This window comes from Pituophis catenifer, unplaced genomic scaffold, assembly GCF_029215685.1.
Source record: "Pituophis catenifer annectens isolate HBS135680 unplaced genomic scaffold, rPitCat1.0.hap2 SCAF_2, whole genome shotgun sequence".
In the NCBI taxonomy this organism is placed as follows: domain Eukaryota; kingdom Metazoa; phylum Chordata; class Lepidosauria; order Squamata; family Colubridae; genus Pituophis; species Pituophis catenifer.
In genome coordinates, this window is record NW_027256882.1 from 41195521 (window position 1) to 41223499 (window position 27979).

Consider the following 27979-nt stretch of genomic DNA (forward strand, 5'->3'; position numbering starts at 1 on the left):
CGAAGGTCAATGACTAAAGAAAGCCACAACTTTATTCAGCAGAACAAGGTCAATACTTTTAACAAATGCTCATGTTTCATTGCTAGTATACTCTTTTTTTTGTACAAATTCTTGAACATTTTCTTCCTGTTTTGCATCATCTTTGGAATAATTCAGGGAGTCAGATTATATTAAAAGTTTCAGTCCTTCACCCATGGTACACAAATACCTCTCTTTAGGAATTTAAACCTGTACTCAGGAGATAAAAGCGAAACATTCCAACAACACCTGGACAAAGAAATTGCTTTTATTTGAAGCTTCAATAAAAGAAACCACTTTTATTATTTCAGCTAAAATGAACTACAGCAAAATCCAACAGGCTTTAACTTTGAGGTCTGTTTCGCCAGCTTTGGTGAACTAATTTCTCTTGTTTCTCAGTTTTGAAGGCAGAGGGCATCTGCATCAAGTTTTGTTAACATTTTTCAACTGCTTGTTTCTGACCTTGCCACTCTCAGTCCTCTTAAAACAGTCACATCCCCAAAAAATGTATTTCCCCATCAAAAGTCAGACATCACATTTTTACCAAATGGCCAGATAAAATGCCATTGACAGGGCCAGAAAACTTCATGTATCTGATAAGGCAGCACTCCACAAATGTTTATGCCATAATAAATTAATAAATGATTTATTTCCTATGACTCTTGTTGCATTTCCAAGTACTGGTTCTAATTTGGTTTTAACCACTTTTTCCCCCTTTTCCTCCTTCTAAACTTGCAATGTCTTTTTGCACCCCCTAGAAATTGTCTTATAGGAAGAATAAAAATGGATCAATTTAGACCCTTGCCTGTAAATATTTTCAGATTCATCTAAAAGCAATTGGGGGTCTGGAATTGTCAGATAAACTTGAAGGAAAAAGCACAAACAGGATAAATGAAGTGCTAATGTCAATAATGGAAGCCAGCCATTTTCAATTACAATAAATGCCTGATGATCATTAATACTAGGTTCTGGGAACCAAGATTGTTCTTGATAACAGTTGAAATAACAATTTAGCTGTCATTCTTGAGGCCCCTTGTTTAGATAAAGATTTTTTTGTAGGAGGGAAGCATGAGCTCAGATGTCTATTCTTTTCCACATATTTATTAACTATATGAATTTATCCAATTAATAAAAATAAATATATCAAATGGATTATAATGACAAATCGCATTATTTTAATTAATTTTACTGAAACTCATCAAAGGACAGTGATGACTTACATAAATATGTAACGAGGGCTTTTAACTTTAGCCCTCAAATATTATTTCACAAATGATTGGTTATTAATGACAGTTGCATTTTGGGGCTTCCAGAACACATGAATCAGTGGTGGGTTGCTCCTGGTTCTATCCGGTTCTTCCAAACCAGTAGTAAAAGTGGTGGGAGGCTCCGCCCACCCACCCAGATGTCATAATGAGCGATCAGCGCATGCGCACATTGTGAACCGGTAGTAAAGGTAAGTAGAACCCACCCCTGACATGAACCTGTTTAATAATAGATTGGTGTTCAAGATCCAAAGTGAACTGATTTTGTAGAAAGCCCCAAGTTCATAACCCAGAAAAGATGTAGGTGGTTGACTAGTTGAAGCACTGGAAAAGCAGTTCTGGCAGCAGTTGCCAGAAATTCAGAAGCAATGCCAGGTCCAGGCTCAGAAGAATGAAGTGAACTTGTTGAGAACAGATAGTGCTCCATATCTGACACTGGTTTTCTTGTTGACCACCATAATTTCTTTCATGTCTGGAATAGATTGTTACTTGGTAGTTCCCATCCACCCTAATTCTATTTTGGATTGGCTCAAGATTGCCACAATAATAATAATAATTTTATTGTCATTGTACATGTATACATAGTATACCCATACAACGAAATTCACTTAATACCCAAAGACCAGGTCCAACATACATAACAATCCCCAAACATCCCCACCCCCACTCACCATAAATTCCCCACCCCTAAACCATTCAAACATCCACACAACAGACCAAGTAATGCTGTCCAACAGCACACTGATGTTGGCCCTTTAGTTCATTGTTGAGTGCAATTATAGCTCTGGGATAAAAACTATTCAGAAAACATGTGGTCCGAGTTTTAATTTTTCTGTATCTTCTGCCAGAAGGCAACAGTCCAAAAAGATTGTAAGCAGGATGGGAAGAGTCTCTGAGAATGTTATGCAACTTTCTCAAACAGCGAGATTCGAAGATGTCGTCCAGGGCTGGTAGCTGGAGCCCGATGATATTCTAGGCAGTTTTAATGATTCTCTGTAGAGCTTTTTTGTCCGCTACAGAGCTGCTCCCATACCATGCAAGAATGCCGTATGTCAGGACACTCTCAATGGTGCTGCGATAATAGGACAGAAGTAGATGCTGAGATAGATTTATCTCCCCAGACTCACAAGTAAAGGAAAATTCTGAGCCAAGAAACAAGCATATCGAAGATATACAACTCCAGATTCATTATTTTAATTAACAGAAAGAATAAGATGAAAAATGCAGGAATTCCAGAGACCAGAAACCAAGGAATGGAACAGATGCCCCATATACCACTGTCTTCTTGGACTTGCTTCACTGTTGGATCAAAGCTACCACAAAATAATAATATCCACTATTCTCTAATGAATGGATAAGCTTAGCTGTAGGTTATCTGAAAAGGTATAGGCCAGGGCAGTGATGGCGAACCTTTTAGAGACCGAGTGCCCAAACTGCAACCCAAAACCCACTTATTTATCGTGAAGTGCCAACGCGGCAAGTTAATCTGAATAATGAGATTTTAGTTTAGAAAAAACAAGTCATACGTGATTAATGTCTTAGTGTTAGCGGGGTGCGGCGGGGTGGTGCAGGGCGGGGTGGGGCGGGGCAGGGTGGGGCCAGCCAGTGTTGCGATCAGCCAATTTGTTGAACTTGGCAAAAAGTTATCAAACGGTTTAGCTGTTTTTTGCAGATGGGATGGGGGGGGATCTCTGAAAGTTCTTCACCGATTGCTTTCAAATTTTGACACAACATTGCATTCGACTACGGGCGTGTTTTTATATACCTATATTATATACATGTCACACCTATGACAGGTAAAAACATGAAAAACATGGGAAAACATTGAAAGACATTGACAAACATTGACAAACATTGAAAAACACCGCCATCTGCTGGGCGTAAAACCAACATGGCAGCCTCCCAGCCCTGATTATGCTCAACAGATTTCTGCTCCTTACATTTAGACTCTCCATATTGCTTCCAAGAAACTGCGCATTTGGAAGGCAGAGACGCCCGAGGGCCATATCCTGCCACCAGGCTCGGCAGGTAGGCAGCCGGCTCCCCGCCAGGAAGCCCTCACAGCCGGCGCTTCTAGGGCTGGGCGGGGCCCGCCCGAGCCTGGCTCTGACCTCCCCCTCCCCTGGCCACCCCGCGAACTAGCCTCACCCGCCACTGCTGCCCATCCCCCTCACTAGCCGCTCTCAGGGCTCCCTCCAAAGAACACCTGGCAATGAGGCTGCCTGGGTCTGCTGAGCGGGAACCCTCCATCCCTCGCCTGGCCTGAATCGCAACTGGCCCAGCGCTACCATGGGCCCCGAGGTCAGAAAGACCAGCTGCTAACCGGCGCTATGCGAATCCGGTCGGTGAGTGGGAGATGGAGGCAACTGGAGCCCCGGGGTCACCTTTGAACAGCACCGCCTTTGATTCCCAGATGAGCACTCTGGCAGTTCATGGAGCCTACATGAAAATTTCGGCCTCTGGCAGAAAAGGGGCTCCGGGGAGGCTTCAGGGGGTGGAAATGGGCAGGAGGGAGGCTGGCCGGCCCTCCTTCGTTTCGCCTGGAAGAGTGGGGAATTTAATCATTCCCCTGCCTTTGGCAGGTGGGGGAGGAGAACTGCACAGCAGGGGTCCAGTGGGGTGTGCGTGATTCCTGGCTTTGCTGCTTTCTTCCTTCAGGCGGGAAGCCCCAAACCAGCCTCAACCCCCCACCGCACCCCCTCCCTCCCTCTCTTCCCTTCCCTTCCCTGCTATGCGTCTCCCCATCGAGCCCCCAGAGAACATCTGTGTAGGGAGGACGGAGGGGGCCCCCAATTTTCTGCTGTGTTGTGGAGTGCTGCAAAGGCCTGGCCTAAAAAGGTAAGGGCGATGGCGGGGGATGGAGAAGAGGCCAGGCCAGAGACAGAGATAAACAGAGAGAGAGGGAGAGAGAGACATAGAGAAATACAGAGAGACCGGGGGGGGGAGAGAGACACATACAGAGATACAGAGAGAGAAGGTGGGAGAGAGAGACAGAGAGAGATACAGAGAGAGGGGGGGAGAGAGAGACATAGAGATACAGAGAGAGGGGGAGAGAGAGACACATAGAGAGATACAGAGGGGGAGAGAGAGACATAGAGATACAGAGAGAGGGGGAGAGTGAGAGACATAGAGAGATACAGAGAGAGGGGGAGAGAGAGACACAGAGAGATACAGGGGGAGAGAGAGAGACATAGAGAGATACAGGGGGGGGAGAGAGAGAGACAGAGAGAGATACAGAGAGAGGGGGAGAGAGAGACATAGAGATACAGAGAGAGGGGGAGAGAGAGAGACATAGAGAGATACAGAGGGGGGAGAGAGAGAGAGACATAGAGAGATACAGAGGGGGGAGAGAGAGAGACATAGAGAGATACAAAGAGAGAGGGGGAGACAGAGAGGGAGGATTTTGTGGTTCCCATTGTTTTTTAGCAACCGGTTCTGTGCCCTAATCACCAGCTGGGTAGGCGTGGCTCGGGGGCTGTCATGTGACTGATGAAAGTGAGTGACGTCGAGTTGGCCACACCCACCAAATATTCATGGAGATTTTGGAACTTCAGCCTCGCTCTTTTAGCCCAGCGGAAGCACCAGACTGGGCCACAGCAACGCGTGGCCGGGTACAGCTAGTCTCTAATAGAAACTCTGAAATTACCACTAATGTTGATATGAAAACCTGTTGTGAAGACTCGCAGGACAAATATGGGCAGATACTGTATACCTTGTCTCGGAATGATATATCTATTAGATCAGCCATGGCTGCCTCAGTTCCAGATCTATAGTAGAAATCCAATTGTAAAGGGTTCAAGTGATCTCACTTTAGATTTGTACTAACTTCTTTAGATTTCTTCCACTTGCTTGAGAGATAAAGTGGTGACTATCCAGTGAGGCTTAAAGGTGCTTTTTCGAAAGGCAACTAGACTTTGTTTTTCCTTGAAGACATTTTGTTTATCATCCAAGAAGCTTCTTCAGTTCTACCATGAAATGAAGAAGCTTCTTGGATGAGAAGCAAAACATCTTCAAGGAAAAAACAAGAAAATCCAGTTGCCTTTTCAAAAAGCACTTTTGGGACAATCATGACCTGGATGACTGAGAATCTCCATAGACATTGAGTGAGACTATGGTCCAGAAAAGTTTATTCTGCATTAAAAGTGTTTGTTTTCAAAGTTTCCCTTATTTTGATTCAGGAAATTAGATGGATGATGCCACTCAATTGGCCAGCTTGTAAAGCTGTGGCTAACCCCTCTGACAGGTGGGAAAAACTCCCAAAAACTTCAAGGAAGAGCTCCAAGAAACAGCACAGGGAGAAAGGACTAACTTCACCTCACCTCAAATAAAGTTTCTTCTGTTAAACATGCAGCCATTTGCGTTGATTAGATTTGAAATTCAGAAATACCCCATGTTGAATCTCCTGAGCCGTTTCTTTTTTTGGCAATTTGTGTTCATGGAAAATTTGAATGGCTAAAGAGAGAAGTATCATCTAAGGAGGTCTGATCCCCAGTCATCATTATATCTCATTGTTCTAAATGTTTTATCCTGGCACAATGGGTCTCATTAGTTTTTCTCTGCTGGGAAGCGGTACCTGAAGGGGGCCGTGGTTTATATTAACACTGATAGTTATTGACAATTATAGAACCACAAAAATATATTTGAATTTTTTAATGGCAGAAAGTTTCTTGATGAATCCCAAATGAGTTGCAAACAGTGTCTAACTACGGAGTGTTTTGAAAAAGTTTTAATGAGATACTGTAATCCTCAGAGAACCTTTCAGGCAGCCTTCTCTAAGTTGGTTCTCTCCAGATACATTAGGATCTCAATTCCAGAATTCTACAAAATAACACTAGCTTGGAATTCAATCTAGAGCAGAGGTCCCCAACCTCCGGGCCACAGATGGGTACCAGTCCTGTGGCCTGTTAGGAACTGGGCTGCACAGCTGGAGGTCAGTGGTGGGCGAGTGAACGAAGCTTCATTTGTATTTGCAGCAGTAGCATCAACACCTCAGCTCTACCACAGATCATCGTGTCACTGCGTTTTTTGTATTTACCAGATGAGCTATTATTTTTGGACTTTCAGACTTACCGTAGCTTGCCAAGTTTCTTATCAGTAAGCTAACTGCGCATGTCTACATTTCCTTCACTTTCTTCTAAAACTTTCTTTGTTCTCCTGCCAAGAGAGGTCCGGCAGGAACGTTGCCAAGATGTAACTAATTAGGCTAGTGAGATGTTTTATTTTCTTTATAACAAATAAATGAGTTTTTCTTAGAAAATATATCTTCGGGTTTATTTTCTTGCTAAAGTATACACAAGGAGAATGCCACGATTCACCTCTAACTCAGGCGATTACCCCAGGAAGGTAACGGGGCTGATTGCCACTCTGACACATCAGGCATTATATTCTCATAGGAGTGCAAAACTGTAAAACTGTAAAACTGTGCATGCAAGGGATCTAGATTGACCACTCCTCCTCCCCGAACCCTGGTCTATGGGAAAATTGTCTTCCACGAAACTGGTCCCTGGTGCCAAAAAGATTAGGGCCACTGATCTAGAACACCACATTTCTCATGGTGATCTACCAAATTGGTGGATCCTATTCTGAGAATTACCACTCCACGCATTTTCTAGCACTACTCCTGTGCAATGTGTAGGTTTAAAGCAGGCAGAAAATGAATTGGACAGAGAGGCAATGAAGAGGAGAAAACTGGCCTGATAAACTGGTAGCAATCATGCAATCCTAAAGGTACATAATCATGTGCAGAAGGAAGAAGGTGGAGATAATTCTATCCACCTCAACAATTCTTCAGAAGCTCATGAAGCTTTTGCAAATTTTATCTCCCAGAATTTTACCTAGACCTATTTTGAACTGAGTTTGAGCAAACTGGGCTAGGGGTAGTTTTGATACTAAGAATGTCACTAAGTATGCAACAGAAATAATTATAATAAATAGGGATTTATAACTTTATAAATAGGGGTTTAAATTCAGCAGCAAACTTTGTTTGAATAGTACTATTATCTAGTGGTGAGGGCACTAGGCTAGAAACCGGGAGACAGTGAGTTCTAGTTTTCCCTTAGCCGTGATTTGGGCCAGTCACTGTCTCTTAGCCCAATTTTTCAACCTCCCGGGGTTGTTATTATGGGAAAAATAGGAGGTAAATTAAGACTTTACAAAAAACAAGAGGAAAGCTCCAGCTACATTCAATGTAGATAAAAAATTAAAATGATTAAAAAAAAAGGGAGAAACAAAATGGGAAGGAGCAAAAGAAGGAAGAATATCCCAAAGTGCCTTTTGCTAGAAAAAAAATTAAGTAAAGTTTTCAAGTCAAACTTGACTCTGGGCAGTTCTTGGACACATTCAAGCTATTTTCTTGGCAATGAGATGGAAGTATTTTGCCACCACATTATTTCAGAGGCTGTTCAGTTTCCCAGCCTAGATAGTCTCCAACTGGATTTCCCTACTTGCCTCCCAGGCAGGATCTAATTGAATGCACAAATTATTTGGTGAGGCTCCCAGAATGGATGAAAGGCTTGTGCCAAAGACTTCACAGAAAGGGTGAGTTCTGAAAAGGACTTGAAAGAAGTGAGAGGCAACATGCTTTCAGGTGGTGTGTTCCTGGCTTCAATAGCATTAAGAGAAAAAGTCCATTCAGGAATGGTGAGACATAAACAGACACTGTAGGGTGGTGGAGCAGAATGAGCAAAGAGCAGAATGAACAAAGTATCCCATCCATCCTGGGGAAGTTTACCAAACGTCCAGCAAAGGAAGAACATGTCTGGGGGATTTCCCTGCTGGTTGGGGAATTCTGGGAGTTGGGGTCCCCACATCTGAAGGCTGCCCAGATTAAGAAACAATGCACTACACCGAACTGGTGTGAGAATTCTGAGTAACACATCCTCCAAAAGCAGAACTCCTAGGCAGGTAGATTCCTCAAAGAACATGTTTATTGGATACATCATATCAGCACAACTAGTGAAAACCAACTCTAACGTTTCCCATGGCTTTAACCTAATTAAAAGAGCAAATATTTCCCCCTTCCCCAGATGTCACCGGTCACATTGTCCAATTAAAGTAGTTGGCAAGCTTCTTGGTCACTCCTCTCCTCCTTCTGGATCTGTTCCAGTCAGGCTTCAGACCTGGGTACAGCACGGAAACGGCATTGGTCGCGTTGGTTGATGATCTCTGGAGGGCTCGGGACAGGGGTTATTAGTCTGGCCTGGTCCTATTAGACCTCTCAGTGGCTTTTGATACCATCGACCATGGTATCATGCTGCACCGGTTGGAAGAGTTGGGGGTGGGGGCACCGTGTTGCGGTGGTTCTCCTCCTTTCTCTCTGACCGGTTGCAGTCTGTGTTGGCAGGGGGGCAGAGGTCGACCCCGAGGCACTTTGTGTGCGGGGTGCCACAAGGGTCGGTGCTCTCGCCCCTTCTGTTCAACATTTATGTGAAGCCGCTGGGTGAGATCATCTGTGGCTTCGGGGTGAAGTACCACCAGTACGCTGATGACACTCACCTGTACATCTCCACCCCGGGCCACCCCAATGATGCCCTTGAAGTGATGTCCTGATGCCTGGAGGCCGTGTGGACCTGGATGGGGAGAAACAGACTCAGACTCAACCCGTCCAAGTCCGAGTGGCTGTGGTTTCCGGCGTCCCGATATAGCCAGTTGGTGCCATCACTGACTATTGGGGGCGAGTCGTTGGCTCCCACGGAGAGGGCTCGCAACTTGGGCGTCCTCCTGGATACACGGCTGTCTTTAGAAGAACATCTGACGGCTGTGGCCAGGAGGACTTTCTATCAGGTTCGCCTGATTTGCCAGTTGCGTCCCTTTCTGGATCAGGACTCCTTGTGCACGGTCACTCATGCCCTCATCACTTCCCGCCTGGACTACTGTAATGCTCTCTACATGGGGCTCCTCAAGGTGTCCAGAATGCGGCCGCGTGGGGGGTTATGGGAGCAATATGGCGCTCCCATGTAACACCTCTCCTGCGTGAGCTGCACTGGCTCCCGGTGGTCTTCCGGGTGCGCTTCAAGGTATTGGTTACCACCTTTAGAGCGCTCCATGCCTTAGGACCTGGGTACCTACGAGACTGCCTTCTGCCACCGGTAGCCTCTCACCGGCCAGTACGCTCCCACAGAGAGGGGCTCCTCAGGGTGCCGTCAGTCAAACAGTGTCGATTGGTGGCCCCCAGGGGGAGAGCCTTCTCTGGGGGGGCACCTGCCCTTTGGAACGAACTCCCCCTGGAGATACGGAGGATCCCAGATTTATGCACTCTCCGCCGTGCCCTCAAGACTTTTTTATTCCAACAAGCTGGGCTGGCCTAACTCTTTTTAATTGTTTAATTTTAGTTTTAATTTGCTTTTTAAAAAAGAGGTGTTTTAATTAGTATGGGCCAAATTTGTTTAATATGTTTTAAATTGTTTTTAAAGTTTATATTGTATGTGTTTTATCTTTGGCTGTTCACCGCCCTGAGTCCTTCGGGAGAAAGGCGGTATATAAATCCAATTAAACCTAAACCTAAAACCTAAACCTTCAACTGCCACCTGTTGGGATGACCTTGGTTCCCACAAGAAAGCTTTTTGCTTTGACTGCTAGCCAGTCTTACTTCGCCCTTCCTTTCCCCCTTCAGAATTCATGGCAACCACGAGGCAATAAATGGCTTCAGCCAAGTTCGCTTAAGAATTGATTTTTGTTCACTCTCTCCCTCTCTCTCCCATCCCCCACACCGAACTGCCTCTCTCCCTTTCCTTCTTCCTCTCTCTCTGTCTCCCCCTCTCTCTCAGAATCTCTATCTCTCTCTCTCCTCTGTTTCCTATTTTCTTCCTCGCTGTCTCCTCCGCTCTCCCCCATTCTTCCACTTCCACTTCCGACGGTATCTCTTTCTCCACCCCTTCTCCTCTCTCTGTGTGCCCCTCTCTCCATCTCATCCTCTCTTTCTTTCCCTTCCTCTTCTTTTTTCTATCCTTCCTTTCTCTCTCTCTCTCTCTCTCCCCCCTATTATCTCAACATTACTTTTGTATTTCCTACTCATATCCTGCAGAAGGCTTCAGACCCACCAAGAAGCCTTGACTCCAGCCAAGACCTTGTCCTCTCTAAATGATACCCTGACTTAGCTTGTGCAGAACAACTTTTTGGTCAGAACCTGAAAGTCTTCTATGGACCAAGAGCCAGGCATGTGTGGTACATTAACTTTGCCAAACAGTCATAATTCTTCTTGTAAATCACCGAAGCATGGATTCAAATTATCTCTTGTTGATACTTCATGTGGTCATCCTTGGTCTCTTTAACCTTCAAACTGTATATCACCAAATGTCTCTATCTCTGACAACAGAGGGGCCCCTCTTATAGAATGTTTCTACTTCAAAGGAATTTGTCTGCCTTTGTACTATTTCTACTGGATATATTTGCTTCTCTCAAACAAGCACATTTTCTTTCTTACAATACTATGAATAAAGATCCGCATTACCTACATTAACTAGGGGTGAAATCTACTTATCTTCCCTACTGGTTTGAAAGTGTGCACTCTACGTGAGCGCGCTTGCTTCACTCACCTGCGCCCATGCATGCTTGGACCCTCTGTGCATATGCAAAGCCTTCTGCACATGCGCAGAGGGTCAAAAACAGGTTACTTCCTGGTTAAAACCATATCACAGGTTACTTCCTGGTTAAAACCAGGAAGTAACGACGTCCGGGCAGGTGGGCGGAGCCTTGTACTGCCGCCGCTACCAGTTCTCTGAACACGAACCGGTCTGAACCGGTAGCATTTCATCCCTGAGCGTCACTAACTAAATTCCAATACTTTATACATTTTAGAAACACACCATTCTCCCAGACCCCAATGTTACTAATTTATTACAAATATTCCAATGCTGTCTGACTCTAAGTGGATCCGGCCTGCGGGATCTGCCCGCAGTGCTGCCCTGCAAACAGCAAAGGACCGGCCTGTGGTGCCTCTGCCAGGAAAAATGTATGCCGCCCCCCCCCCCCCCGAGATGTTTTCGGTGGCAGAGGGTTGTAGGAGATGGTTGCAGCCAAAAATGGAGCTCGGGAGCCCATTATCGCTGGGAGAGCTCTAGGGCCACCATAGGTGCCCCAACACGAGTGACATTGAGCTGTCCAAGCCCACCCTGGCCACACCCATCCCAGCCCCGCTAGGTCAAACACAACCCTGATGAAATCAAGTTTGACACCCCTTCCCTAGATAAACCAAAGCCACAATAAACCTGCAATTTATGGAATTCCTTCCCCTGTCAGGCACCATTATTAGCATCATTTTGGCATCAAGTAAAGATCTTTTTATTTTCCCAGGCTTTTCAACTGCATTCAGTTGTATTCTAATTATATTTTAATTCACACGATCTCCAACTTTGATGGCTGGTTTGTTGCTGCTTAGTTTGTATGGCGTCTACATGCTGTATTTTACTTGATTTTATTGGATCTCAATTAAGTCTCTGGCTTACAAACTTGGATTCAGATAAACTGCCGTGTTTGCTAATTTGCTGGTGCTTGCCAGACTTCAAGGAACTTTTATTGGCAGCTTCTGCAACTGGATCCGCTCCATCATGCAAACAGTGAGAAGAGTTTGACTTTTGAGTCACATGGCTTATTAAAATACATCTTAGTCACATTGAGCACACAGCATGGTTTGTTTTCAAAACTGGCAAAATGGCATTCTGGTTAATGCTTATTTTTATTTAAAGCATATGCTCGTGTATATAAAAGAAGACAAATGTTTGAGAAAGACAGACAGAATATCAGATTGGCTTTTTTAAAAACATCAAATTCCAGAAATACAAGTTATTTTTCAATTTGATTAGTATCAGAAAAGTCATTTGACTTTTTCATGGTTTTTTTTACCCACCAAGTCTCTTGGCAAAAAGGTATACCAACTAGCAAGTCAAAAGGCGTGTGAGAAGAGCCATCCTAGGTCCTAGGACAGGGGTCTGCAACCTTAAATACTCATAGAGTCATTTGGACCCATTTTCCACAGAAAAGAAAATACCGGGAGCCACAAAACCTGTGTGGGCGTGGCCAACTCAATGTCACTCACTTCTACCGGTCACATGACCCTCCCTAGCCACACCTACCCAGCCAGTTATTAGAGCAGAGAACCAGTTGTTATAAAACACCTGGAACCACAAAATCCTTTTGACATTTCTCTCTCCCCCACTCCCCTCTCTCTCTGTATCTCTCTATGTCTCTCTCTCTCCCCCTCTCTCTGTATCTCTCTGTCTCTGCCCTGCCCACTTCTCCATCCCCCACCATCGCCCTTACTTTCTCAGGCCAGGCGAGGAGTGACTGGGAGGGGAGGACAAGGGGCGGGGCCAGCCAGTGGTAGGGACAGGGAGCCACAGCAGAGATCCCAAAGAGCCACATGTGGCTCCGGAGCCGCAGGTTGCTGACCCCTGTCCTAGGACAATACTTGCCTGACTCCACCCACCTCCCATATCCCACTGGGTGGGGGCAACAAAGACGTATTGGAGACTTCTGCACTGTTGGGGCCATACCATGCTTCTCTCACTTCTTGCCTTACAAAGTCACTACCTTTGCCTTCAGTTACCTAATGTTACATGTAATCAATTGAGTTTCATGCAATAAACAATTTTGATGGGAGAAATTGTGTTCATCCTAAGGGGCACAGTAACCCAATTTTTGACAGTGAGGGCATCAAAGTGAGGGATAACTTCTGCCTTTTAGGATCAATCATCAACAGCAAAGGAACAAGCAGTGAAGAAACAGACTAACCACGATAGAACAGACATGAAAGCTTTGGAAGAGATATTCTAATACTTTGATGTGTATATGGCTAGTCCTTGACACAACTGAGCCAAAATCTCTGTTAAGCAAGAAGGTTGTTAACTGAGCTTAGCCCCATTTTACGAGCTGTCTTGCCACAGTTGTTAAGTGAATCATTGCAGTAACAAGGTTGTAAAATGAATCTAGTTTCCCCATTGACTTTGCTTGTCAGAAGGTCTCAGAGGTCACTGTAATTGTCATAAATACATGCCAGCTGCTTAAACATCCAAATTTTGATCACATGACCGTGGGAATATTCCAATGGTCGTAAGTGTGAAAAACGGCCATAAGTCACTTTTTTCAGGGCTGTCCAGTGTGGTAAAGCAGTATATAAGTCTCAATTCTATTGCTATTGCTGCAACTTTGAACAGTCACTAAATGAATGGTTGTAAGTCGAGGACTACCTGTATACCTTCAAAGCTCAGAACTGTGCAAGCGATGGTATTCCCTGTGACAATGGAAATGAAAGATGAATAGGAAATATTTACATTTTGAACCTTTGTGTTGTTGAAAGAAAAATCCAGGTCCAGTTCCAAGCCGGGAATAAAATGGAAGCTGCTTAAGAAAGGAAGGTCCGCTTATTGATGAGCAGAACCTACACACACACACACAGCATGCAGTTCTGGGACAGCTGACCAAATGGAGTTGAGAGTGGGTGGGTTTTTATACCTTCTTGATTCCTGTGGGGTCATGTAGGGGTCATGGCTGACTCTATAGGCAAAAAGGGAAATGCAAATCCTAGGTGTTTGTCTGAGCTAATCTTGTCAACCTTTGGCTTGCCTAATTGAGTTGCTTATCTGGAGTCTCTGTCTGACCCAGTCTTTTTGAATGGATTACTAAATCTGCATTTCTAAAAACTGGCCTCCTCAGTTCCTGCTTGGGGCAAGGAGACTGGGGCTGGTTTCTGCCTCCCTTAAGATTTTTACCCCATTTCTCCTTTAGGGTAAGGTGACCAGATTTTAACATTGGTAAAGAGGGACATTGTGGGCGTGGCTTATTTTGTGGGCATGGCTAGCTGGTCATGTGACTGGGTGGGCGTGGCTAGCTGGTCATGTGACTGGGTGGGCGTGGCTAGCTGGTCATGTGACCGGGTGGCCAAGGCTATGCGTATAGGGTAAGGTGAACAGATTTTAACATTGGTAAGAAGGACACCATTGTGGGCGTGACTTGTTGTGTGGGCGTGGCTTGGAGGCCATGTGACTGGGTGGGCGTGGCTAGCTGGTCATGTGACCGGGTGGCCATGGCTATGTGTATAGGGACTACTCAGAGGGCTGAAAAGTCATTTCTGACAGGTCCTCACACTTTTGACTGGTCCTCACACTTATGACCATCCTCACATTTATGCCCGTGCAGTATTCTTAACAACCATGTCACTCATTTCACAACTGCTTCTCTTCACCATGGTGAGAAGATAGGGCAAAAACGTAAAATGTGAGGACAGTCGTAAGTTCGAGGACTGGTCAAAAGTGTGAGGACCAGTCAAAAATAACTTTTTCAGCCCTCTGAGTAGTCCATATGCACAAAAGGACTAACCAGAGGGCTGAAAAAAGTCATTTCTGACAGGTCCTCGCACTTTTGACTGGTCCTCACACTTATGACCATCCTCACATTTATGCCCGTGCAGCATTCTTAACAACCATGTCACTCATTTCACAACTGCTTCTCTTCACCATGATGACAAGATAGGGCAAAAATGTAAAATGTGAGGACAGTCATAAGTTCGAGGACTGGTCAAAAGTGTGAGGACCAGTCAAAAATAACTTTTTCAGCCCTCTGAGTAGTCCATATGCATTAAAGGATACAGCAATAGAGAGGGATGAAGGAATGGAAATTAGAGTAGGAGTGAGGGTAAGAGAGGGAGGAAGAGAGGAGGAGAAGGAGAAAGGAAGAGGAAGTAGGGAGGAGAAAAAGAGGGTGGGGGGAAGAGAAAGTAAGAAGGAAAGAAAAGAGAGTGGTGGTAGGTTTGAGGAGAAAGATTGCTGTACAATAAAAAAGATGAAAGGGAAGAAAGCCAACCCCAAGCAAATATAAAGATATTAAGATTAAGAATGAATTGTTAAACTTTAAAGAATAAAAGAGAACAAATATGAATAAATAGCAATAATTAGAATTTAGAAACACACATACAAACATGCAATGTATTTTCTTTGAACAGAATATTTGGCTGGTTCACAAATTTAAACAGCGTTTAGTCATTTCAATTAAATTTACAATTTCTATATTTCCTTTTTGCCATATTTATTCCTCATCTATTTTTTTAAAAAAACAATATTACCCTTCATCCTCATCTCTAATCTTAATCAAATTCAATTTTTCCCTTCTATTCTATATTATACCCCTTCCCATTGTCATCTATTTTTATATCCATCCTCACATTGGTTAATTATGTAATTATGTAATACAGTTGTTTAATACAAATTCAACATTTTAATATAAATCAATTAGTTATATAACTATATTTTTTTGTATATTAATCAATATGAACATGAATATTCCAATTATTTCCATGCAATCCAATTTCTTACAAATCAATTAATTATATTTACCAATAATAATAAACCAAATAATTTCCCCCATATATTCCTCCAAACCACAACTTAACCATTTCTGCTTTCAACACAATATACAATTATTAATTGTATCTCAATTATTACAATTCCCTAGTTAAATAGAGCTTTTTTTCTTTTGTGTTTTAAAATCCAAAATTTCCCATTGTTTGCAGTTTTGTACCTACCTTTTTTGGTGAGGAAAAAGAAAAAGAAAGAAATCTGTCTCTGCCTCATTTTGTCACGTTGCAGGTTTAGTTTCGCTTTCGCCTGTTTTCAGTATAGCTAGGGGGGGGGGGGAAATCTGCTCCAGGAACTTTTTGCAGCTTTTCGCAGCTAATTAACCTAGCGGAAGCTGTTAACAGGGGCTGTTTTTCTATTTTTGCAAGCATGGGTCTATTCATTTTTTTTTTAACACTGATCAGCTGTAGGTCGGCCCTTTGAAGCCCCGCGGCAAGAGTTTAAAGAGTTTTTTTCCCCTCTAGCCATCAGCGGGGATTCAGGAGGCAGAATGAAAAATCGGGACTTTTTTAAAACGCCGCGGGACGCGGGACAAATTGCTCAAAAGCGGGACTGTCCCGCCAAAAGCGGGACGTCTGGTCACCTTACTTTAGGGGAAATATTCTATCCTGTCTTTTTAACATTCCGCAAAATATTTCATTCTCTAGGTAGGAGGATGGGTGGTTGCTGACTTTCTACAGTGTTGGAGAAGAGTCCTCAGAATAGCACGGGCAGCCAAGAAAACAAGATGTATGTCTCAGTTACAGTGGCGATGAAGGCACCATTGAAAGATCTGAAGGTTGATGACAACTCATTATGGAGAAATCTGTGTGATCACTAGGATGATACGTAATCAATCAATTAATTGCAATAGTTTTAGAGTAGGGAGTTATAAACACTGGGCTCATACTCGGCTTTTATTCTGCATTATTTTGAACTTTTGTAGAAGCCTAAAAAGGGCACCAACTACTTGCCCATTTCCACCTTCCAGCTCTAGAGAGAAAGGCTAATCGTTTCCCATTTCTACTCGGGACCGAACACTAGTGTCAGCCGCTAGAGGGCGCAAGAGACTCACAGAAGCCACCAAAGAGCGCAAAGGCGTTACAAGAGGGGCGTGGCTTGAGGAGACTGGCAGGGCGAAGATTTGGAGCGCCGGAAGCAGTGAGGCGTGGCTAACGAGCCCAACCGTTTATGGCTTTTACGTCATCATAAACAATTAAGTGTTAAGAAATGACGGAGAAGCCTCGCTATTAGGAAGGAGACGCTTTGTGGCGCCTGCGAGTGGGCGTGGCCCTTTCCAGTAAAGGAACGAAGTCATCTCCCCCACCCCTCCGTATCAGCACAAAGAGGGGAGGAGGGAGAGGGCGTGCCTCCCGTGAAAGCCCCCTCCGCGGCGCGTGCGCTACGTTCGAAGGAAGGGGGCGTGGTTTCAGCCAGAGCAACGGAGGGGGCGCGAGGACGGGGAGGGGGGGAGCGCTGGGGTGGTAGGACGGCTGGTTGCCATGGGTTCGCTTCCGGCGCTGCCAGGCGGAAGTGGCTGGAATTCTGGTGCTGGTTGGTGTCTGGCGTCGTCGCCGTCCGTTAGTGTAAGCGAGGCGAGGGGAGGGGGGGGTGGAGGTGAGGACGGAGCAGGCGGGACTCCCGTTTTCCCCTTGGCCGCTCGCAGGAGGGAGGGAGGGCAACAACGGCTCCCAGAGGGAGAGGGAGCAGTTTGGGGGAGGAACCGGGAGGGGGCGCGGGGCTCGTGGACCTCAGGACGCCAGCTTTCCTCTCCAGATAACCACCGTCTTATCTAATAAAACCTGTGGCGAGGTGAAGGAAGAGCCCCCCCTCCCCACCCAACGTTACTGAGGAGAAGGAAGGCCGAGATAACGTTCAATTTTCGAAGGGGAACCGATCAGGAAAAACTCTTTTAAAAGATGGGTGCATTAAACCAACCGCGGCATTAATACCGTAGAAGAACATGGGGAGCTACCTAATATTGGGCCAGAGTATTGGTTTATCTAAGCTAGTATTGGCCTTCCTGATTGGCAGCTGAGATGTCAGTGGAGATCTCTCCCAGACTAGTTTTTGGCAGGGTAATAAGGGGGGATGGATTGAGTGGATGTACAGTAGGTGCATGGGTATCCCTATGTATATATATATATATATATACACGAGGGGCTGAATCTTTCTCGTCTTCCTTCTGGAGGTGAGGTGGCCGAGCAACTCTGTGGCTTCCATTTTTGGATCATGAGAAATGTCTTTGCTGAGCCTAACATTTTAGATTTTTTGTTATGGGAAGCAAAAGAAAAGAAACGTGGATAAAAGGAAAGCTTGAAGCCCAACTCTACTTCTGGAATTAGCGATTTACTGGTCAAAGCATGTGGCAGTAACTTATCCCAAGATCAGAAATGTTTTCTAATCCGGATTTACATGTTATGCAGGGCCTGGTGGCTGAGGCTGGAACAACTGGAAGAAGACCCTGTATGGAGAGTTTAAATCCAGAACAATTATGCTTATTTGTGTTTGCCTTTGAAAACTACTCTATGGACAGATTTAAGTTTGAAGACAAGATCTGAGGAGTCAGCCAAGGATATGATAATGGGACCTTGTGCCTTGTGCACTCAACAGTACACGTACTGTAGAATGGACATCGTACTATAGAATGGACATCTACGTTATGAGATGGAAAATTCTTTAAGAACCTTAAAGACTTGAAGGGAATTACCTTGGGATCAGGAAACCAAGTCACAAACCCTGAAGTAGTGGCTGGGATTCCACAAATACTTTTTCATATTTCCAGCATAAGATCTATCTAGGCAGTTAAAGAAACATCACTCATTTTGCTTTACCTGTTTGCACTGATTCTTCAAGAAGCAGCTTGGAAGGGGGAGGGGGGTGCCAAGAGGCCCCCCTCCCCCAAGAGAGGGCTTTTGGCTCTCTATCCTACATCAATGGAACAAGGATGTTTACCAGGTGAGATTTATTATAGTGGAATGGGATTGGGTATAATTCATTTGAGATATTTTATTTATAACGCTGGAAAAGCGTGGTTGCATGTCAATCTTCAAATCCATTTTTGGAATGTTGTTGTGATTATTTTAGATGAGAGCCTTGGTAGTACAAGGGTTTAAAGCACCCTGTTATTAAGCTGCTTAAAACCAGCTGCCTGCAATTACTGCAGGGTTCGAATCTCGCCAAGGCTCAAGGTTGACTCAGCCTTCCATCCTTTCTAAGGTAGGTGAAATGAGGACCCAGTTGTGGGGGCAATAAGCTGACTTTGTATAAATATACAAAAAGGATGAAGGCTATTGCTGAGCACATTGTAAGCCGCCCTGAGTCTTCGGAGAAGGGCGGCATATAAATCAAATTAAAAAAAAAAATTATTTTAAGTTTCTGGTCCTAGGAGCAGAATCTGTTAAAAGCCAATTTCCTCTCTTTAGATTTCTTTTTGTGTCTAATTTTCTTCTAGTATATAAGGTAAGTTAAGTTGATTGATGTTTGTTTGGCTTTCATTTATATATTCTTGGGCAGTGTTTCAATTTAGCTTCATGGTCACAGTTCTTTAAATATTTGAACTTTCTTGTAAAAACATATTTTTTTTTATGTTGCCAGCACTTGAACATTTGCATATAGAACTTGGGCCTCCAAAAAATAGCAGTAATTAGTGCAAGAACCGGTTTTATGGTCCTATAGCATTAGTTCATGAAGAAATGTACACCTTTCTACAGTTTCATAAAGGGACTTCAGGGGAATCCAGGAATTGGGGCTATAAAGGCCATGTATAAATTTTGCAGGATAAGCCAATAATATATATGATAGTTACACTGAATGCTAATTGTACATATTGGTCCATGTGGATTCTTTTAGGATGATAATGAGACATTCTTTGATAAGTAATTTCAGGACCAGTGTAGCTCTAATTCCTGGAAACTATTGTGAAAATGTGTTCCTATTCATATGTTCTGAATTATGCCAGATTTTATAATCATTTGTACTGGGAAAAGGTGTGACTAGGACAATGCCCAATGTTGATCCTGCCATTTCTCAAGCCCAGTTTTAACCACATTTGACTAGAGTAGCTATCCTGGTATGGTAGTTATATCATGAGTTAATGCACTGTTAAAATAATGTGCAACATTATTTTAAGTAAAAGCTGTTGTGTATAAACTATATCATTATTTTGTTTAAAGCAACAGATGCTTTAAATAAAACGGGGTTTTTTTTAGTTTATGTTCATGTAATTTGCAGCACTCTGATGCAAATATGTTTTGACCAAAGATTTAAGCACCCTTCTTTATAGGGATTCTGATAATTCATTTTTAAAAAAAATATCTGCATAATTTATTTCAAGCATAGCAAGTTTCAAAAGAGCCAGTAATTCTCTGCGAGTTGAATGTGGATTTCTTTTCAAATCATTCTCAATACTGAGTTGGGCAGTTATTTTGAACTGGAGTAGGAAGATGACTGATAAACTAATTTATTCCATTTAGATGCTGCATGATTCCCGATAACTCCAGGTACCTTATATTATAACAACAATAAAATAAAGTGTGAATAATAAAGTACTACAAAGGACAACAAAAGTATTCCAAATATGCTGGATATGCCAAAATAAAAGAGGCTGTATAGGTTTTTTTTCAACCAGTAGTACAGGGAAATGATAAATGGTATGACCTCTTAGCCAGGAAGACAAGGAACTGTGGTAAATCTCCAAGACATCAAGCTCTGCTAAGTAATTTATTATCATATAATATTAAATTAATGAAACATTATGAAAAGGGTTCCAGTGACCTGCATATCAAATACAAGCCCAGCTGATAATGAAATCAAGGTTCAAATTTCTGTGCCTCTTTCTCCCGTGCGTCCAAGGTAATGGGCTAGAAGCCACTTCCTTTTGATTAGGAGGGACAGTCTCTACCTGGCCTAGTTCTGTTTAATGGACTGATCTCTTATCAGTCTCTTTGCTTTTAATTATGTGAGACTCTGCTGTCACAAATGATCTACAGCATAATTGATGAATTGATATACTGAAGTAATTACTGTATTTTTCGGAGTATAAGATGCACCTTTTTCCCCCTAAAAGGGGGTGAAAATTTAGGTGCGTTTTATACACCAAGTGTAGCCCTGCCCACCCACTGGCCCCCACCCTTTGACCTCTGCCGCCTCCTTGCAAACTCCTTTCAGCTTCAGCACAGCCTAATTAGCACAAGTTGATTGGATCAGCCTCCCGACTCTCAGCTGATTTGCTCTCAGCTGTTTTGCTGGGGCATCTGCTGCTTGCTGCAAAGAGGTAAATTGCTGGAGCAGATTTTTTTTCCCTTGTGCTAATCAAGCTATGCTGAAAACGAAAATGAAAGTAAATAAAGCAGGCTATTTGCTGTTTGCTGCAATGAGGCAAAATTGCTCAGAGGCAGGAGGAGATTTCTTTTTCTTCTTTTCCTCACCAAAAAAGATAGGTGCGTCTTATACTCTGGTGAGTCTTATACTCCGAAAAATACAGTAATTTGAGTAATCTGACATATGCAGCCTCTGTGTTTAAATACACTATATGTATTGTATAGTACACGCTTTGTACATGTTGTTGACTAACAAATCAATGATGCTGAATATGCTTCCATGATAATTGATCGGGCTGACCCCCAAAGGAGGTTTTGGCCCACCTTTATCAGATGCTTGTAGGTAGTTCTTGACTTTCAACCATTCATTTAGCGACTGTTTGACATTACAGCGGTGATGAAAAAAGTGACACGTGACTAGTTCTTGCACATACAACCATTACAACATTCCCATGTGATCAGAATTCAGGCGCTTGTCAGCCAGTATGTATTTGCAATCCTGAGTCATGTGATTGCCATTTGCAACCTTCCCAAGCTTTGCTAATTAAGTCAATTGGGGAAGCCAAATTCAGTTCACAACTGTGGTGATTCATTTAACAACCCTGACAAAAAAAGGTTGTAAAATCGGGCACAATTCAATAACTGTCTTGCTTAGCAATGAAAATTCTAAATTGCAGTCGTAAGTCAAGGACTACCTGTATGGAATACAGGACTTCCCCTACCCATGACTCTGCTTCTAATTATATAATCAGAGTCTGCTGGTGGCTCAGCAGACTGATAGCATTGTGATTAACACCAGCTGTCTGCAATTACTATAAGTTCGAATCTCAACAGGCTCAAGGTTGACTCAGCCTTCCATCCTTTCTAAGGTAGGTAAATTGAGGACCCAGTTTGTGGGGGCAATAAGCTGACTCTATAAATATACAAAAGTATGAAGGCTATTGCTTAACGCATTGTAAGCCGCCCTGAGTCTCTGGAGAAGGGCGGCATATAAATCAAATTAAAAAAAAAAAGAATAAGAATTCTTGCTTTCAATATTGATTTTTTTCACACAGAGAGGCATAAAAGCTTGTGAAGAAATCATGTGATCTTTTTAATTTTTATTAATATTTTTAAAAGAAACGAGCAAGTAAGCAAAAGGAGAAAAGAAAAAAACTCAGAGAAATATGTAAGTGGACAAAGTAATGATTAAGATTGTACAGTTAGTGCTCAGTATATCTTTGATTAGAAATCAACCATAAAAAACATTGTTGCATTTAAGTCATAACATTTTAACAGAAGGAATTTTGATATCGAGTGAAGCGTAAATCTCCGCTTTTTCTTCTTTAAGAATACAAAGAATACCTACTGAAAAAAGTATAGATAAAACATTAGTTTTTAACTATTTGTCATACTTTGCTTAACATATAATATTTATAGACATTTTAAAAAGCTTATTGAAATTGGTTCTTTTCCTCTTAAAAGTTGTACTCTGGATACTTATATTTTACTTACTGTGCAGTGCGCAATATGTAGTATGTATGGGACCCATTCTTACTTAAACTTGATTAAACTTCTGTTGTGAATATATGCTGTTACTTTTGCTATTATTGCATATTCTCTCAAATCTAAGTTTTCAGTCTGATATTTTAGGTAACACATCTCTTTTTCAACATTGGGCTAAATTTATCCTTGCTGACGTAAACAGTATCTTAGTGATTGTTTTTGTTTTGGAATTATGCCTAGTAAGAAGAATTGTGGTTTCATGTCAAATCTGATTTCTAAAATTCTCTGAGTAATGCTGTGTGTTTCTTTCCAGTACTTTGGGGGCTTTTTACATGTCTAACACATCTGATAAATTTTTTTTTCAGGATTATGACATTTCCAATAATTACTGCTACATGATTTGTCAATGATGGCAATTATTGAGAGAGTTGTATACCATCTATAAAATGTTTTCTATTGGTTTCCTCATAACTTACAACCTAGAGTAAATTTTATATTCCATAATTCTTTCCTTTGTTGGTTTATGATTGTTTCTTTAAGGTTTAAAACATTTTATCATGCAGTTTTTTATTTCTATGGTTTCCATATGAGCTTATATATACTATACATCCTAGTAAATGGCCTTGATTTTGTATGAACATTTCAAGTTCCGTCTTATTTCTTAGAAGCCCTCCATCATTTTTTAGGTCACTTTAATTCTTCCAGAATAAAATGAAGAATTCATGTATGATCCTAAAGAGTCTCCCCCGTGGCTAATCAGTTCAGTATGAGGGCATAGAACTACTTCCTTTGCATGAAATTGGGATTAACCATTTTGGCTCAGATATGAGTCACATGTGGATGGATCCAGGAAAAGCTCATGTGTCAACAATGACTTGTGTTCAAGAAGATCTCTTTTACTGTCAGAGCTGCAGGAGAAAAAGGCTTCTTTGTTTTGCTCAATCTGCTGAGTTATCCAGTTCTTCCATTCTTGCTAAATAATTATTTGTGTTTTTTTTATAAGAGTGCCTATATTCTATAGCAAAACCACTGCTCCAGGAAGAAATCACTGTGTATTTTAAATAAATAAACATAATGATTTAGTAAACTGCCAAAAAAAAAAAAAGCTTAATGGCCTTTACAAGAATGATATCAGCTCACTGGATTGGCTAATAGCCTGTTCTCAGATAGTGTCTAGGAAGCAATAGATAAAATATTAAGACATTTCCCCCTGATCAGCAGATGGTCAGTTATGCTGCCTTCATATGTGCTAACTTCCATTTAGTTATCAGACTAAATGGAAGTTATCACATATCATCTGATATGTCATCTGGTGGTGGTTTTTGTAGGGAAAATAGGAGGAAGGAGTATTAAGTATGTTTGTTGCCTTGAGTAATTTATAAAAATTAAAAGGGTGGGATATAAATAAAATCTAAATTTATAAATTGACTTAATCTTTAGTTTTGTGATGAGCCATGAATTGCTGAGGTTTATTGAACAAGTTTGATATAGTCTAGTGGGTGAATAATGACCATTACACTCTTTGAAGCTCTGAGATTTAGAGTTCAGCACAGGCTAACACGAATTCAGTGTTCTAGGAACGTGTACATGTTCTGGAGAAGAACTAATTTTATTAGCATTAAATATTGAAAGCCATTTCAGTGCAGTTGTATGGCTTGGCAGAATGTATGAATAAACAGTGCCAAGCTCAGAGATTTTTGCAAAGCTAGAAATCTTTGACTGGTTATGCTGAGGTTTTATGCTCAGCGTTTGATTGCCGGTGTGGTAGATGGGGAATTCTGAAAGTTGAGGTCTACATTGCTTAAAGTTGCCAAGTTGAAAAAACACTGATATAAATGTTTAAAGAACTGTGATGCTGTGTAATACAGCTTCATATTTTGGCTCAGCCAAAACTTTTTTTCTGGCTAGTCTCGATGCAAATGCTTTCCCTCGACATAACAAACAATTGTACTAAGTAAGGTAGTCCTCAATTTATGATATCAATTGGGACCAGACTTTTTGTTGTTAAGTGAGTCACACCTAATTTTACAATCTTTTGCCACAGTTGTTAAGTGAATCAGTCACGTAAATCCAGTTTCCCCCATTGACTTAGTTCATCAGAAGTTGGCTGGGAAGGTCGCAAATGGCGATCACATGACCCCAAGACACTGCAATAGTCATGAATAATATGCTGGTTTTTCATGTTTCTGTGGGGATGCTGCAACAGTTGTAAGTGCGAGAGTACTGGTTATAAGTCACTTTTTTCAGTGCTACTGTAAAATGTTTCTGAGTTGAGGACTACCTGTATAGAGGGAGAAAAAGTCTCTTCAGGGAACCTGAAGTTCAGGAGTAATCATACTATAAACCCTAACCCTTACCATAAACTCATTGGCCTATGGTAGCCCTGAATACCTGGACAGAGTTTTTCAATCTCAGCAATTTTAAGGTATTTGGACTTTATCTCCCAGAATATATTTAAAAATGCCAAGGTTGAGAAACACTGCTCCAGGGCAATGACTCGTGTTACCTTTGACTTTAAAATGGTTGCACAGTTTTTGTGATACCAAGAAGATGCAAATTTCCCTTCTTCACTTCTCAAAAGGGATTTTTTAAAAAAATAATAAGAAAGAGCAATATTCAGCAGATCATTATGCATACTGAAAAATGTTTGCTAGGCAGTGATCTGTTTCTCTCTGCCTCCTTAATACAACAGAAGCCATGCAATCAAAAAAAATAATAATGTGGCCCTTTAGCAACTAAGAAATACATTATCTTGGATGTCATATTTATATGATAATGGTCTGTGTTTTAATCTTTACAGGCTGCCCGGAGTCACTGATGTGAGAGAGGTGGCCACGCAAACAATTTAAATAAAATAAAAGTAAAGATAAGTTACGCAAACATTTGTGGGATGTATTCATTTCATAGGATAGATTGAATTTTAGGTTTATTGGGACATAATATACCTCCTGTATCTTCTGGGCTAGGGAGTAAATAGAAAACAATTGAGAAATGCAAAAGATGCCACCCTTACGATTACCTTCTTTATAGCGATTGCCGTTGCACGTAGACACAACAAAAATACCCGCCTGACCAGCTGGCTTTGCCTCACCACCTCCCTATTGACATTCAACCAATTTAATAGCATTCTGTCTGGTTGGCTCGCTAAAGCTGCACCATTTCGTTTGGTTGTATATTTTTGCACACGTTGTTCCTGACACTCTGTTCTTGTCTCTACTTTGAGTTGGCAGTAGGAAAAGCTAGGTCATATAGCTTAATTGGGGAAAGCAGCAAAACTTTGAAGAGAGTGCTGCTGGCAATTGGTGACAGGTCTTTAAAAAAGTAGGTCAGGATGGAAGAGTTTTATAGGATGAATGCTGGCTGTTCTGTGGTTGAGCAGAGGACAGATCTTGCCATTCTGTGGCCAATGCTAATAAATGATCCAATCAAGAAAGAATGCCACTGGCCTGTGGGCATATTATATGGAATATTTAACAAAATTTGGAAGATCACAAATCAGCACTGCCAGAAAAGTGGAATTTGGTGGGTATTAACTATTTTGGAGGGTTGCATTTTTTAAGTATCTCTGTGGAAAACTTTTTATGGGCTTCTAATATTCACAGAGGGGATGTGGTGGCTCAGTGGCTAAGACGCTGAGCTTTTCGATTGAAAGGTCCGGCAGCTCAGTGGTTCGAATCCCTAGTGCTGCGTAATGGGTTGAGTTCCCGTTACTTGTCACAGCTTCTGCCAACCTAGCAGTTTGAAAGCACGTAAAAAATGCAAGTAGAAAAATAGGGACCACTTTTGGTGGGAAGGTAACAGCGTTCCGTGCCCCCTTGGCATTGAGTCATGCCGGCCACATGACCACGGAGACGTCTTTGGACAGCGCTGGCTCTTCGGCTTTGAAACAGAGATGAGCACCTCCCCCTAGAGTCGGGAATGACTAGCACATATGTGCGAGGGGAACCTTTACCTATACCTTAATATTCACAAGAAAGGCATACCCAAATCATTTGTAGTTATAAGTCCTGGCCTGTTTTCAGCAGTTACAGCTGTCTAGAAACTTTTGTAAATGAACTGAAACAGATTTTGAGTACTTTGACATTGTCATTTTTATATGCTTTCATTCTGGACAATATAAACTTTTCTTTGGGGAAAAATAAAACTCAAATATGTAATTAGGAAATACTCCTCATAGCTGTGAGCAGACATATGCAAGACTTTTGTTGTCTGGCAGTCTTAGAATGGCTGTGTACAAAAAGATACAGGTAGTCCTTGGGTTACAGTGATATTTGAGACCAGGATTGCTGTCGCTAATCAATATATATTGATTGTTGTATATAAAGTACAACATTAGTGATGAGAATCCCAGTCCTGATTGCCACTATAACCCAAGACTACCTGTAAACCTATTGTTCATAATCATCCTAAATTGGATAACATTCTTGCATATGGTAATGCAATGTTTTACCTTTGAATTATATTTTGGCCCAGAGACCCTTTCAGTCTTATTTTATTCTCCCATTTTGATATGGATCTATTTTTGCTTCCATTGTTTATGTAAGTACTCCTCATATAAACTTGTTCAGCAGCCATTCAAAGTTATGATGGCACTGAACAAGGACTACTTGCAACAGGCTCTTGTAATTGTGGCTGTCACAGTGTCTCAGTCATGTGGGCTCCATTTACGTCTTTCAGTGCTGACTTTCAACGATAGGGAAGCAGATAGGAAGTCACAAATGGCAAACATGTGATCACAGGTCACTGCAATGGCATGGGATTTGCCTAGCTGCAACTGGGACTGCCAAAACTGCTGTCGTAAATCAGTATGATTGCATGACATTGCACCTTATGACAGCATCACTTAATGACAGAGTTCTCAATCCCAATAACTTTCAGTAAGCAAGGACTCCTTGCATCCCCTAGAAAATATTGATATGATGACTTGACTAACGTTAGCCTGCTGTGCTCTCTCCCCCCTGTAAGCAGAAGTGGAGGAAGAAGATAAATAAATGTTCACATTAGTGATTTCCTTTGAATTTGCAGTCACCTTATCATCTAGTACCCTGCTTAAGTATATATGTTAAGTACATGGGGAACTATGATAGGAGAAATATACATAGGTGATAGTGGGTAAAAGAGGAGGAAGCAACATACTTATAGGTGTCACTCATGAGGTTCTAATGGGTTAACAGATAGATGGAATTATTCAGACTTCCATTCAAATCAGAAACCTGTGTTTCATTACAGCGTTGTTTTTGTGCTTTTCTTATTAGCTCAAAGTAAGTATATTATCAATCTATCAAAAGGGGCGATAGGAAGTGTATATAAAAACATGTTAAATTTAGGCACAGTGAATTAGAGTGAAACCTTTTGGAAACCGCACTTTCCAAAAAAATAGAAAAAAAATGAGGATTCTCATGTTTAGATGTTGGCTTTAGGTTTGAACAATCGCGGCTTCATCCCAAGTTCACTGCAAATATCAAATATATCTTTTTTACTTTAAAACATGTGATGTACAAAAAAGCATTAGACCTACTTTTTTAAAACAATGCTGTTGTGGTACTTTATTTCACTCCGAGCCCAA

General features: G+C 42.0%; 1 protein-coding gene across 2 annotated transcripts in view; it reads left to right on the top strand.

Annotated features, from left to right (window-relative positions):
• Positions 1–17130: 17130 nt before the first annotated feature.
• MGAT1 (alpha-1,3-mannosyl-glycoprotein 2-beta-N-acetylglucosaminyltransferase) overlaps positions 17131–27979 on the top strand; it is a 40681-nt gene continuing 29832 nt past the window's right edge. The window contains exons 1-2 of one of the 2 annotated variants that reach the window (XM_070936706.1): positions 17131–17193; positions 18034–18565. The gene's annotated coding sequence lies outside the window, so the exon portion shown is untranslated. Of the gene's footprint in view, positions 17194–17849; positions 18566–27979 lie in introns of those variants that run through there. The other variant, XM_070936707.1, reaches the window with a different exon arrangement.